The following is an 11,334-nucleotide window of genomic DNA, read 5'->3' on the forward strand; positions in this document are numbered from 1 at the left end:
GGCAGCCTGGCTCTGTAGTCCAGGCTATCAAAGGCCACCCCATGCCTCCTCCCACTGGCCTTGGGAGAGGCAGCGCTCTCTCGGCTGGCTGGGGAGGGCCAAGGCGTGGGGCCCGGGGCTGGAGATGGACTCTCCTGCTTGGTCAGCCAGACAGCGTCCTGTTGCAGCCCCACCTGCACTTGTCTGCCTGGGCTGCTTGGACCCTGGGTGCCCCTAACGGAAGCCGACCTTAGAACCTCTCTCCCACTGCAGTAGACAGGTCTGGACGATATGCAACACACGTGCTGATAGCTCTTGGATGTCTGGAGGCTTCCTGTGGAGCAGAAGGGAGCAAACTTGCAGCAAGAGGAGACGCAGGAGGATTTCAGTGACTCTGCCCCGTCAGGACCGGAAAGGCACCCCAGCGGGCAGATGCTTCAACTCGCCTGTGCGCCCTGCGTCTGGATTTCCTTTTGCCCCTTCCTTCAGCCTCTGAGGTTGCAGGACATGGAAAGAGACTAAACCACGTCTACTCTACTTTACGGTGTGTCGGCTCTTCACGGGCATTACTGACCATGTGTGCTGTTTCTAGTTTACCTGCTGCACGTGGCCGTGGCCCCAGTTCAAGCTGTGGTCTGCAGTCCCTCCGTGAGCTGTGTATCAGGGAAAGATGCCACGTCTTGACAATGAGTCTGAAGCACCACGCCATTTCCCACGCGGGGTCGCTTCCTTACCCCTCTGCCCTCACCAGTCCTTGTGGCGCTCTGGCCCCGCGTGCTTTTTATGTCCCGCTCATCAGACTGCTTCCCTGCCAGCTCAGATGGACAGATGATTTCACTGGTGTCTGGGGAGAAAACAGGGTGACTTTTGGCATCCACATTTGACTACAGTGTTAAGGGGGATAACAAGAAAGGTCTTGAAGCCCAGGGTAAGATTCTGTTGGTTTGAATCATCATGGAAGGCATCGTGCAGGGGTGACATCATTGGGACCAGATTAAAGGATGCATAAGGGGCACCTGGGTGGCTTAGTTGGTTAAGCGTCCGACTCTTGATTTTGGCTCAGGTCATGATGTCTCGGTTGGTGAGATTGAGCCCAGCATTGGGCTCTAGGCTGGGATTCTCTCTCTCCCTCTCTCAAAATAAATACACTTTTGGAAAAAGATGCATAGAGTCTAGGGCACCTGGGTGGCTCAGTCCTTAAATGTTCGACACTTGATTTCAGCTCAGGCTGTGATCCCAGGGTCATGGAATCAAGTACCATGTTGGGCTGTGTGCTGACAGCATAGAGTCTGCTTGTGATTTTCTCTCTCCCTCTCTCTCTCTCTGCCCCCCTCACTTGTACTCTCTCTTTCTCTCAAAATAAATAAATAAACTTTAAAATACAAAGGCTGTAGGGGCGCCTGGATGGCTCCATCGGTTAAGCGACCGACTTCGGCTTGGGTCATGATCTCACGGTTTGTGGGTTCGAGCCCTGCGTCGGGCTCTGTGCTGACAGCTCGGAGCCTGGAGCCTACTTCCAATTCTGTGTCTCCTTCTCTCTGCACCTCCCCTGCTTGTGCTCTGTCTCTCTCTGACTCTCAAAAAATAAATAAATGTTAATAAAAAACAAAGGCTACATAGGATGTAAATAGGCAGATAGGGCTGTGAGTGAAAGGATTTGAGGAGCAGGGGAGACTGAGCCCCAGTTCAGGGAGCATGAGCAATCTTGTGAGGTTGGGGGTGTCAGGTGTTGTTGGCAGAGGCAGGGGTGGTGGGGGGGAGGGCTTGGAGGGGTGCCAGGAAAAGGAAAGGAGGTCCTTGCCAGGTCACGGAGGCTAGAATCTTGTCCCATCACTGCTCATGGAGCACAAAGAAGAGAAAACCACCATCAGATTTGCTATTTAGTTGAACCTTTAGCTCCGTGGAAAGGATGGGCTGGGGAGAGGTCCTCGGAAGCCATTTCCCAGCAAGAGCTAATGTCGACTTAGATTTAAGGTGGAGGCAGTTAGGAGGGCAGGAGGCTGAACCAAACAAGGTCAGAGGCTGGCTGGGGCGGTAGACGGAGCTAAGTGGACTCAGGCAGCCTAAGCGTGTTGGCTGAGATGAGAATGGGGTGGGGCGCAGAACATGGGCTCAGGTCTGCTTTCTGGAGAGAAGCTTCTAGGAGTGTAGCTGGCTGACAGGCTCCAGCTACTGCACATCTGGGATGAAGCACAACTTATACTGAAGCCATACCTTCCCCGGGCCACCCCAGCCAATGCCCAGCCACTGTGGGAGCACCAGAGGCCACTTCTGCCTTGCAAGGGACTCCTCCCGTGGGCGAGCTTTGCTTCCTGTGGCCTGGACAAGACTTCTTCAGAGCCACAGCCTGGGGCTCCTCCTGTCCTTTATCCAAATGGGCGTCACTCCCAACAGATCTCTTGTACATCTGTTTCTGTCTTAGCATTTGCTTCCTGGAGGATCTGCGCTGACATGGAGAGTGGGAGTGCTGAGGGAGAGAGAACAGGGTGAGTTGTAGATGGCTGCAGGATGTCCTTGGAGCAGGTGTGAAAAGCCAGGGAGAGGGGCTCTCTGGGAGTGAGAAGACACCATCGCCAGGGGGAAGAAAGAGTCCCTCCCCTGCAGGAAAAAGGGAAACTAGGCGCCAAAAAGGAGAAAGAAAACCAGGCAAGCGTGTTCCTTAGAACAGAGAAACAAAGCCAAAGGAACAGAGAGTTTAAAGAGTGGGTGCCAGGACAATTCGATGGGGGAAAGAACGGCCTTTCAACAAGTGCAGCTAGAACAATTGGGTTTCCAGATGCAAAAGAAAGAGGTTGGACTCCAGCTCATACCAGACACCGAAATTAAGTCAAAAGGAACCATCGACCTAAATGTGAGAGCTAAAACTCTTAGAGGAAAACACAGGAGTGAATTTTTGTGACCTTGAGTTAGGTGGCTGTTTCTTAGCTCTGACACCAAAAGCACAAGTGACAAAAAAAAAAAAAAAAAAAAGGGGGCGCCTGGGTGGCGCAGTCGGTTAAGCGTCCGACTTCAGCCAGGTCACGATCTCGCGGTCCGTGAGTTCGAGCCCCGCGTCGGGCTCTGGGCTGATGGCTCGGAGCCTGGAGCCTGTTTCTGATTCTGTGTCTCCCTCTCTCTCTGCCCCTCCCCCGTTCATGCTCTGTCTCTCTCTGTCCCAAAAATAAATAAACGTTGAAAAAAAAAAAATTAAAAAAAAAAAAAAAAAGACAGATTGGATTTCACTGAAATATAAAGTTTTGTGCTGTAAATGATAACCATCAAGAAAGTGGAAAGAGGGGGAAAGAATATTTGCAAAGCATGCATCTGATAAAGGACTTGTATCTAGAGTATATAATGAACTCCTATGACTCATTAATAAAAATGCAGACAATCCAATTTAAAAACAGGCAAAGGATCGCAATTGACAGTTCTCCAAAGAAGATATATGGATGGCGGACAAACACATGAAAAGATGCTCAGCATACCTCGTCATCAGGGAAATGCAGATCAAAACCATGACGAGATATCATATCAAACCCACTAGGATAGACCTAATCAAACAGACAGCTGATAACTAGCGTTGATGAGGATGCAGAGAAATCGGAGCCTTCATACACGGCTGGTGGGAATGTAAAATGGTTCAGCTACTTTGAAAAACAGTCTGGCAGCTCCTCAGAGAGTTACACTAGAGTTACCCTATGACCCAGCCATTCCACTCATAGGTGTAGACCCAAGCAAAATGCAAATGTGTCCACGTAAAAACTCGTACATGAATATTCCTAGCAGCATTCTTCAAAGTGGCTGAGAAACAACCTGGATTTTCATCAACTGATGACTGGGTCGACAAAATATGCTACCCTCATACCACGGAATATTACTTGGCAATACAAAGAAATGATGTACTGGTAAATAGTGTAACATGGATGAGCCTTGAAAGCATTGCAAGGAGACAGTCCCAAAAGATCACATGTTGTTTGATTCTGTTTGCAATATCTGGAATGGGCAAATCCATAGAGACAGAAAGTCCATTAGTGGTTGCCAAGGGCGACTAGGGGGAGGGGTGGTGTTAGGGGAAAAATGGCAGTGCCAGCTAATGGAGACGTAGGTTTTTTCTTGTAGGTGATGAAAATGTCTAAAATTAGATTATGGTGGTGGTTGCACAACTCTGTGAATATACTAAATATATTTTAAAAATTTATTTTATTTATTTATTTGTTAAAAAATTAAAAAAAAATATTTATTTTTGAGAGAGAGAGAGAGAGGCAGAGACAGAGCATGAGCAGGGGAGGGGTAGAGAGAGAGGGAGACACAGAATCTGAAGCAGGCTCCAGGCTCTGAGCTGTCAGCACAGAGCCTGATGTGGGGCTCAAACTCGGAAACTGTGAGGTCATGACCTGAGCCAAAGTTGGATGCTTAACTGACTGAGCCACCCAGGTGCCCCTTTATTTATTTATTTTTAAGTACCTTCCACGTCCAATGTGGGGCTTGAACCCAAAACCTGAGATCAAGAGTCTGATGCTCAAAAAAAAAAAAAAAAAAAAAAAGGCAGATGCTCTACTGACTGAGCCAGCCAGGCACCCCGACTAAATGCATTTTATTTTTTTAATTATTTTTTTAATGTTTATTTATTTTTGAGAAAGAGATTGAGAGACAGAGCACGAGTGGGTGAGGGGCAGAGAGAGAGAGAGAATGAGAGAGAGAGAGACATGGAATCTGAAGCAGGCTCCAGGCTCTTGTCTGTCAGCACAGAACCTGATGTGGGGCTCAATCTCATGGACTGTGAGACCATAACCTGAGCGGTAGTTGGATGCCCAACCGACTGAACCACCCAGGCGCCCCATGACTAAATGCATTTTAAATGAATGAGCTGTTTGATGTGTGAATATATCAATAAATATATTAAAAAGAAGAAGAAATTTCGAGTAGTTAAGAGACTGAAAAGCGTCAAATAGAAAGCCGTTAGGGGCCTGGGTAACAGTAGTTTCAGGAAATGCTGAGGGTGACCTGGTGGGTGAGAAGACACAAGGATCTTGGCTGGGGCCCTATCTTGCCCCCTTGAGGGCAGGGCTGGTGCTAATCCACTGTGGGACTGGGGGCCCTGACCAAGTTCTTCCCTGCAGCTCTGTTGGAGCCTAGGTCATCAGAGGCCGACTCAGTGCCACGGCTCAGGAGTCAGATGGCCAAGTCTTGGGGGACTCTGTGAATTGGCTGGGTAAGATACAATGACATCGTTCCAGATCAAAGATGGCGCTCCCCTGCTTGGCCTTCACAGGCTTGGGGGGGATGGAGTGGGGGTCCCAGGCAGTCTTGGGGATTGTGGTTAGCCAGGAAGAGAGGCTGAGACTAGACCAGGCTTGAGGGCATGGAGAAAGCAAGATTGAGAGAGAGAGAGAGAGAGAGAGGAGGAAGAGGACAAGATAGAGGGACCATGGCGTTGAAGACGCAGTCCAGATATGGGGCTGGGGTGGGAGGGCAGGACATTCTACTGTGACCAGGAGATTTGAGGCAGCAAGGTGTCACTTCCTGGACTGTGGCCCACAAGAGGTTCTCAATAATAGTTCTTGATAGCATGTAGGTTGTATTTTGCTACAAGAAACAGAAAGCTCTATGAGAAATGACTTAATAAGGCAATATCATCTCACACAATGAGAAGCCCCTCAGAACACTTGTCACATCTCCTTAGCCAGAGAGATTTTTCACATGCCTAAACCAGTCATAGCATGGAAAATGGGAACTCAGTGGGACATCCCAGCCCTGGGGCATATGGCCCTGGGGAAGAGAGGGCATGCCTGGACCCCATGAGTTGTGTCAGCAAGGAGATGGGGAGATCTGAATGGACAATGTGTTGATACCCCAACCATCTAGCACCAAAGAACACTGTGCAGACTTTCCCCTGTATGCACAGGGAGATCTCCACAGATGCACACACACACCCAAATAGTTCCACCCCTCCAGCCCACTTGGCTTCCAGGCCTTTGTATCCATGGCATCCTTTTCCAGGGCACCAGCCTCTGGCCTCCTAGTCCTCTTTGCCTGGCTCATTCCCACTGTTTTGTAAACCTCAGCCTAGAAGTCCTTTGTTCAGCCCAGCTACCCTTGGCCCCCATATCTGGGCTGATACATCCTCACAGTGCCCTGCACCCCCTTCAAAGCAATGGCCATTTCACAAGGGCCTCTGTGTGTTGCTTCTGGTGTCCTGTAGGTTCCATAAGGACAAGAAGAGTGTCCTGTGATCCCTTGATTCCAATGCTTTGCACAGTACCTAGCACACAGAAGGTGTTCCATAAATATTTTGTCAAATGAGTCAATGGATAGTGGATGGTGGATGGATATGAATGGAAAAAATAAATATTTATATGAAAGGATGAAAATTCTGGGGGACGAATGAGTGGACGGGTGGAGAGAGAGTGTACGTATGGCTGAGTTATACAAATGTAGGTGGATGGGTGGGTGGTGTATTGATGGATCCACATGCAGTGGCTGGCTGGAGGGGTAGAGATGTGGATGAATGGGGTAGGTGGATGATTATTAGATGAGATGGGAGGGTGGGTGGGTGGATGGGAGCATGGAGTGGATGGATGATGCATGCATGGTGGGTACAGAAGGGCTAAAGGAGGAATGGGCAGATGGGTGGGTGCGCGCTGTCCGAATCTACCACGGGGTGGCGCCCTGCACCAGTTGGAGTCCCTAGCTCTGGCGAATGCCCTTTCTGCCCAAAGGAGACTTACAAAAGAGGAACCTTTTGTCCTAGGTGTCGGTGAAAGGTTCCCGGGTGACGCAGGCTCGTAAACAAGTTGAAAAGACGCTGCCCTGCGGGCTCACGTCAAGCGAGACCGCGCAAACAGAGCCACCGCGACCTTGGCTCCCTCGCCCGCGGCCGATGTCCAGCTACCCCCAGTGCGCGATGAGCGCAGGGACAAGAGTCCTGCTCGTCGCGTCGGCTCCAGCGCGGTTGCAGAAGCGGACGCAGCCGCCGCTCCCGGGGCCACAGCGTCTGGGCTGGGAACCTCGAAGGCATCGGCCTTGAATTGCAGAAAGTCCCAGGGAGATGCTGGGGGCAGGCCTACGCAGCTCCTTTTGCCCACATGCGAACGCGCTTACATTCTAAGCCGCCTGATTTCACACCTACTGGGGAAATAAATCTACGTCCTAACAAACTCCAATCTAGTGCCATTCATCCTAGCCTTGGCCCCCTCAGAATCCTCATTAATCCCAGATCTCGATTCAGGCTCACAGTTTGAAACACGAACCCGAGAAGGCTGTACCCTAATTCTGCTGGGCTTTGAGTGCAAGCCCAGTTCCTAACCTGAGACTTCCACCTTCTGACCAATCAGAGCACCCCTTTAAATCAAAAGCAATAAAACGTAATATGAGCCAACTCGAAACCCAACCATGGATGCATAGATCCTTCAAAACACTGAAAAAATAGACAATGTCCCATACATTGTGAATGCCAACTCACTTCCACCCCCATGGTGGCTGCTGGCTTCCTCAACATTTACCAGTGCCGAGAATTAATAATGGTTGTCTTTTTTGCCAATTTGATGGGGAAAAAAGCCCAAGTATCATTTTAATGTGCATTTCTCAAGCCCCCAACAACCACTTATTAAATACACACTCAGCATTTATTTAAGCCGCGTGATAAAACCCAGCACTTCCCGGCCCTATGACACCCCTCCCCTCTTCTCAGACTCTTTGGTTGTTTCTTCTGATATGTTTCTCCATTTTTGTAAATAATATGTTTAAACCTCCATCTATTGATTTACTGATTTCAGATAATTTATCAGTGGCCTTCCTCTCATGGAAGGTGAAGATTGAGCACTTCATGCAGCCCTGGGTTCTGTCCATCAGGTTCCCGGCGTGGCTGGCTCAGGGTTTGAGAACCCACGTGTCTTTGTCCTGCTGTGACTACACTGGTGTCACTCCCTCCTGACACTTCCCTGTACAATGTTTTCTATTCTTTCTGAAATTAAACACTCCATTCTCCCCTTCTCAGTTTCCCCCCTGGTTTTGTTTGTTTGTTTGTTTGTTTGTTTGTCTTTTTGAGAGAGAGACAGAGAGAGTGAGCAGGGGATAGGCAGAGAGAGAGGGAGACAGAGAGAGAACCCCAAGCAGGCTCCGCACTGTTAGCACCAACCCCGATGCGGGGCTCGAACTTATGAACCGTGAGATCATGACCTGAGCTGAAATCAAGAGTCAGTCAATCAACTGAGCCACCCAGGGGCCTTGATTTCCCATTTTCAAAATTTTGAAACATATACACCCTACAGAAGAATGTGTAAAAACAATTTTATTTAAGAAAAAGAACAAACACCCAGGCTAATCACTGGAACTTTTCCAGTCTCTTAGAAATCCGTGGGGCGTCCTCATCCTGACTTCTGTGGTGTACCTTGTCTGGCTTGTTCAGTTTTATCATCCATGTATGTGTCCTTAGCAGCTTGTTTAGTCTTGCCCGGTGGTGAACATAGAAATGGAAGCCTTTCCCCTTCTTCTTCGGGGACTTGCTTTTTTGCTCAGCATTGGGAGATTCATCCATGTTGGCTCATGTGCCTATGGCTCAACCGTTTTCATCACTGCATGGTAGCATTTCATTGTAAGAATATAACACAGTTATTCTGTTTTACTGCTATTGACACCGGGCTGTGTCCAGTTTTTTCTCTTACAAACAATGCTTCTAAAGCCAATTGTTACATATCTCCTGATGCGCAGATACAAAAATCTTTCTTGGGTGTGCACCGGTGAGTGGAATTGCTGGGTTAGAAGATATGCTTTTGTTGGTTTCCTGGGTAATACCAAACCATTTTCCAAAGTGGTCACTCTACTTTATACCCCATAAACAGGGAATTTAAGTGTCCTTTGATCTATTTCCTTGCCAACATTCTGTATCATCAAGCTTTTAAATTTTTGCCACTCTTGGATGACTTGGTGGCTCAGTGGGTTAAGCGTCCAACTTTGGCTCGGGTCATGATCTCTTGGTTCATGAGTTCAAGCCCCATGTTGGGCTCTGGGCTGACAGCTTGGAGCCTGGAGCCTGCTTCAGATTCTGTGTCTCCCTCTCTCTGCCCCTCCCTTGCTCTCTCTCTCTCTCTCAAAAATAAAATAAAGAATAAATACTAAATTTTGCCAGTCTGACCTACACTGTTATCATGGCCATATAGTATCTACACACAGGCCTGTGTCTGGGCTCTGTTTTATTCAATTGGTCTTTCTGTCCTCCGTTCCATTCTATATGTCATGATCACAAATCCTTACAATCACTCTAACTATCATTTCCTAATGGACAGACACACAAGATATTCCATCAGTTCCATAAATGTGCATGTTTACCCACACACATCTCTTTTGGAACCATCCACCCTCTTGCTCTCATCCTGGCTTCTGTGCCATCTGTGTCATCTGAGGGCTCCCTTCTCCTCCTCCTTGGATTGAATCCATGCAAGGAGTGTCTTCTGCTTCTTTGATCTACTTTCCTGCTTTGGTGGAGCATTCCCTAGTAGCTCTCCAAGAGAAAGTCACAGGAGGTAAACTTTTAAGAATTGCATTTCCAGACATTCACCTGACTGACAGTTTTGCTGGGTACAGAATTCTAGGTGGGAATAATTTTATTCTTCTGGGATATTTAAGGCATTTTGTAGCCCTTTGTGACAGATAATATTTCCTCCAAATAGCCCCGCATGTGTTTCCAGAACCTTGCTACTGCCCATCAGGACACAGAGACTATTTCTTATCCCTTTAAGCCTGGAGGCCTTTGCAACTGTCTTGACAAATAGTATGTGGCGGAAGGGAGGTTGTTTGGCTTTCCAGGCTCAATCAGAAGGGATTGGCTCTCTGTCAGGCCTCTCAGCCCTGGAAACCAGTGTCCACGTGGTGAGGAAGTCCTGGCCACGTGGAGAGGCCGTGTGTGGATGTCCTGGCTGGTAACCCCAGCTAAGACTTCAGCCGAGAGTTTGCGTCAATTCCCAGAAATGTGATGAGCAATCTTGCAGATCACTTCGGCTCCCAGACTTTGAATCACCTCAGCTGATGCCAAGTGGAGCAGAAGCGTAGTATCCCCACTGAGCACATTCAAATTGAAGATCTGGGAGCAAAATAAGTGTTGTCACTGTTTTAAGCCAGTAAATTCTGGCGTATTTGTTATGTAGCCAACGCAACCAGAATTTCTCTATTTACGCCAGCTATTGGCTAAGTAGGCCCTGAGGATAAGACGGGGAGTGGGCTATTTCCCGCACCTAAGGAGATCATAATATATTCAATTCAACCGAAAAAATTTAAACAATGTAAAAGAGGGTGAATAACCCACATACTCACTGGAGCCTTAACATTTGTTCTTGTCGACACGGTGCCCTCAGACTTGGCCGTGGATGGCCCTCCCGAAGGGTAGGAGGCACGCTGGTGGGTCTGCTTCTCTGGGAACGTTTGGTCAGATTGTGCTAGTGACAAGGGAATGATGAGAAGTTGGATGCCTTTGCCTGTGCTGGCCCCCTTTGTGGTCCAGTGGTCCGGGTAGTGTCTCACTTCTGCCCGCTCCAAGTCTGGCACCCGGGGGCCGGGGAGCAAGCACAGCTCTCTTCTCCTAAGTGTGGACTGAGTGGGGATCTAGGAAATGTTTGTTAAACTGGGCTGGAAAGCCATGCTCCTAAGGCTTTAAGAGGCAGGCTTCGGACCTACAGGGCAGGCAGAGCTACTGGGCTCTGGAACACGGTTGCCCAGTGACAACCAGAAATGCACAGCCCCTCCCGACCCACATGAAGCAGAAGGGGGTTCACCTTGGGGAAGAGTGTGGCCGCCGTGAAGGAGCTCTCGTGAGCCTAGAACGGGGGCAGAGGGGCCCACGGGGAGCACGCAAGGGCTGAGCTGCTGACAGCTGGGTCCTTCTCTGCCCCCGTCGTAGGTGGGAGCCAGGCAGGTGTTCGTGCTTGGGCTGAGGTTGGAGATGAGACCTTGGAATGACCCCTGGGGGGTGGGGGGCCGACTGACCAGTGTGAGGTTATTCCTTCAGTCATTCAAGAAAGACTTATTGAGCCCTCATCACCAGCCAGGCACATGGGAATGCAGAAAAGAACAAAAATAGTCAAAATCTCTCCCCTCAAAGAGCCAACCTTCTCGTGGAGAAAGGGAGACAATGCATAAACATCCCAACAGGCAGCAGGCTGGATGGAGAAGAAGCAATGGCAAGAAAGCTGAACCTTGGTAAGGGCGCCACGGAGGGTCTGGGGTGGGGGAGTTGTTCTATCGTACAGAGTGGTCAGCACAGGTCTTCTGGGGAAGGGGACTTTGGTCCAGGGACCTGAAGGAGGTGATGCTGTTCGTGTACCTCTTCCTGGGAGACGTGCTGTCCAGGAGCCCTGGGTGAAGTGGGAAGCGGTTAGTGGGTTT

The sequence above is a fragment of the Leopardus geoffroyi genome, chromosome A2, assembly GCF_018350155.1.
Source record: "Leopardus geoffroyi isolate Oge1 chromosome A2, O.geoffroyi_Oge1_pat1.0, whole genome shotgun sequence".
In the NCBI taxonomy this organism is placed as follows: Eukaryota; Metazoa; Chordata; class Mammalia; order Carnivora; family Felidae; genus Leopardus; species Leopardus geoffroyi.